A 4,527-nucleotide genomic window follows, 5' to 3' on the forward strand; every position below is an offset into this window, starting at 1 on the left:
ACTATGTTCTGTCTTGTTTTGTGATTAAGCAATACTACCCCAACGATCCATTATGATCCAGTATTCTTACAACAGTAGACATAGTGCTGGAAATGTTAAAGTGCCGCAGGCTGACAGTTTTATATTAAATACTTTCTTTTATCAAGCAATCCATGACTGGAACAGTCTTCCAATAAAGTTAAAAGAATTTATAAATAAGAATACTTTTAAAAAAGAAGTGAAATCACATCTCATTGTTGGTATTAAGTGTGCAGAATTGGAAGATTTCCTATTTTATTAATTGTTATTCATTTAAGCTTGAATATCAGTTCTAAGATTTTTGTCATAACAGAACAGATCATTTATTTACCAGAAGATCATAGACCCATGTGGCCGAATATCATACAAAAACATATTATGCTAAAGTGTCATATGATTTTAACAGTCGGTTGCATTATAACTTTAAGAGAATTTCGATCTCAAACATTTAATCATTCTTTAACTAGTCAAGAGTACATGCATGCTATTTTTTGTATAAGAAACCCTAATTTAAACAGCTTACAACTAAGATCTTGGCAAATAATGATATTTGTCATAATGACCCCATTGGAAATAAGTTGAATAACTTTAATGGGTTATCCTGTGTTATATATTTGTCACATTGAATTAAATCTTTTTTAACGCACGTATGTATCCAAAGCATTCTAATGACGTTGTGCTTTAATATAGATATCATCACTTAAACTTTGTTTATCAGTCTGAGATATAACCTTATAAAATATTTGGTTTGTTACTATGACATATATATATGCACGAATAAATCTATCTATATAACTATGGTGGCCGGGCTAGAATATCCTAACTTACGATTACAGCGCAGTGTGAGTGAACTCGAACTTGTAAATACACAAACATATGTACACTATAAAACAAATCTACAGCGGTAATATTTATTGTAGTAGTAATTAAGTCCATCCAAAATAAAGCATACTTGTCATTAAGGCTTTCATGTGTGGTTTGCTAAGATCTATGTCAATTATAAATATCAGAAAGTCCTTTACTCATAGTTCGTTTTAATTATTTTTTCACGTGTGCATTTAGACGGGGAAAAGGAACATTCTAAATTAGTGTGTTCATAAATGTTTATGTTAGACTCTCAGTTACTTGCAACAGATGTAATGGTTTTGAAAGATTCGAAACCAAGGGACGCACGAAAGAAAAATCGAAAATTAATAACCGAATAATATGCATATATAGACTATATAAGTTGAACCACATAAATGCATAATAGTAAATAGTAAATTCTGGTATTAATTGAGTGAAGGTATAAATGTTAGCTCATTTCCTTATCAGTGTTGCAATCTTTATAAATTATTTTTATGAAGTTAAGCTTCTTCCTTATACATAAACATAAATTAAGATGTCAAACATACTCGACCTATTCATCAACCTTAATTAGATACTTCTGTAATGAACACGTTTTAATATATATTACGTAAAATAAATCATGAAAAACAAAACCGGATACCATTTAAATCCGAATACGTTTATATTTCTAGCTGAAGAAACAATGCGGACAGTTCTCATACATGAAATAACCACGCAAATGTAAATAAATTAACTAGGGATTCATTTATCATAAAAAGATAAGAAGTGGCACACTGTCGCAATATCTTAGTAGTAATTCCTTATAATTTTCGCATCAGGTCGATTGGTTGACAGCTGACCAGCCAGTTATATATAATGGGACCTTTTTTAACCTAACATAAAGACTTAGAGCAAGAAGGCTACAAACTAAAAACTTTCTAGGACGTATTAGTTTTAAAGATACTAATTTGAGAATGAAACCCCAAATAGGAACAGTCAAGGACAGCGAAGGTCAAGTCTGCGACGGAGTCAAGTCAGTGTTTGGTATGCATTTCATCATAAAGATAAAAATCAATCTTATTTTTCTAGCTATACGAATACCATTAGGTCATTGCTTTAACTTCTAGCAGAGATTGAGATATTTTAATATGTTCTGACTCAACATAATAATTATAAATAACGTTATGCTTTTATATCTTGCAAAACAAATGTATGACCTGTAATTTTGTCCATTTAAATAGTTTCTTTTTAGGACCATTGAGTTCTCTTTAGCTGTTCGTGTCATGGTTTCGTTTAATAAAATATACCATAATTGATAATTTTCTGTCTAATTTGATATTAGCTAAGGATGGACGCTTTTCATTAGGGTAAAACTGGTAATTTTATTGATGTTAGTTTTTTTCATACGAAAGGGCAATGAATTAAGAATTGCGAAAGTAAACTTGTGCTCTTAGTAGTAGCAATAAAAGCGTCTTTGGTGATGTTCAAGAGATTTAAATCCAAATTAATAATGAATGAACCACAACACTTAATTTCCCGCGTGGAAGTGGCTGAGATGGCGCAGTCAAATTTAATCGGTGTTAACGTCCGTTAGTTTTCCAATGCAAGCCCTTTGTTCTTTGTATTGGTTAAGAGCTGAGGTGGATATTTTGAAGCGTGCACACAAAAAAGATGTACCGTGAAATCATTTATATTCGTTGGCATGAAAATTCGTGGTTTGCCGAAAAATTGCAATTTCGTGGGTACTTAAATTCGTGGTTTTTCATTTTTATAAATAAAATAAAATCGAAACTGCGATCGTTCTAGATCATCTGTATTATCTCCACGCGCTGGCCCGTGATTTCCGTCTTCTACGTCACTCGGTTTATGACATTCGCTAAAGTGGTACGACATGCCAATTAGTGCATATACCCATGTCAATTATCGATTTAATTGGAAATTAAGGTCATAATGGAAGATTAACACTGATCATAAATACAGATAGGCGAAGCCATTGAATGCCAATTGAGGATTTTGCAAACTGTGAAAACACCGAGAAGGTCCGTATATTTCAGTAAACAATCCCTAAAGATTGCTGATGTCTACAAATTCAATCACTTTTGAATATCATCTCCTTTCAATATTTATTCACACGTTTATGTTTAATAAGAATATTGAACGCATTGTTTTGTACATTGACACGTTGGGAGCTCAGTAACTTCCAATGTAATCGATTAATTATTTCTTTAAAGAAAAAAATCGAGAACCGACACATTATCCACATCTTGTAAACTTGGAGATTTTCATGAACAGCACATGTTTAGCCACGTGCTTAAGTCATTTTGTTGATAAAAAAGCATTAAAATGATTTGGTTTATTATTTGTTAAAGGCTGATATAATATATTAACAAAACAATGATAGTAAGATATACCGTGAGACGGATATTTACGCTGTATACTGCGGCCTTTGTAACGAATAAACTAGACTTTGTACATAACATGGCAATTGAAAAAGTGAATGAATGGTTTATATTTCGTGGGATCTTAGATTCGTGGATCACCCAACCCACGAAAACCACGAACATTAATGATTTCACAGTATGTTTAAATCCAAGACAGATAGCTTACCCGCGCAAACCATATTGTATAGTTTGTTTTTGCGCAGTTCACACACAATGATTGTATGGTCTCCATCCAAGACAGATAGCTTACCCGCGCAAACCGTATTGTATAGTTTGTTTAGCGCAGTTCACAGACTCGCGGTTAAAATATTATGTTATGTTTATTTACGCAAATATATATCGAAAGCATTTAAGTTTCCTTATACTTTACTAATGAATATATATGAGACATTTTATACCTTTATGTAATGTCGTTAGTAATTTGATTCTTTAAGATATATAATACAAAAGTAATGTTTTACTACTTCTTTCATATATCAAATGTTAAACATAATATGATATTATTATAGGAATCCATTTATTGTAATTGGATGGTTCCAACATATATATATGTTATCAAAAAAAATATTTGTCATATTTGTGCATTCTACAATTGTTCAAAATTTAAACTTGCACTATTTTAGTCCATCTTTCATATAATAATATTTATAACTCATCTTCCATTTCTTCAATGGGAAGCCTTCGAGCAAATGCAGAATATTTCCTGATGAACGCAACATCTTCGGATATCTTCGGAACGCGTAATCTCGCGTATTGATATAAAAGCGTACTATTGTTTGTATTCTTTTAGCAGGTCAGGGAAGTTTCTAATCACAATGTTGAAAGCGTAATTTATAATTTGTTAAATGTATTAATGTCATTAACGTTTCAATTTTACGTTAAAAATTGACTTTTTGGGGGAACTAATTTTGTCCTTAGCAGTAAAGTGAGTAAACCGGTCGGGTCGTTCTATTGACATCATGGGTGCGAAATATTTACTATAAGGATTTCTTAAATGAAATAACGTTTTTTCTTAACAATTCTGGAAATAAATAATGAACTGAATGGTGTAAATATAAGTAATGACTTGCGTGATTGATGTCATTATCGGGTATATAAACGCAGTTTGGCTGGTAAAGGTAGGCTTTAGGTCCTTCGGAGTCCACACACTTTAACTAGCCTAACTGGGTTAATACCCTGATAACGACATCATTCACACACTTCATTCCTTATACTATAATATTTCTTTGATGTCGCTCTC

The sequence above is a fragment of the Mya arenaria genome, chromosome 7, assembly GCF_026914265.1.
Source record: "Mya arenaria isolate MELC-2E11 chromosome 7, ASM2691426v1".
Taxonomy (NCBI): Eukaryota; Metazoa; Mollusca; class Bivalvia; order Myida; family Myidae; genus Mya; species Mya arenaria.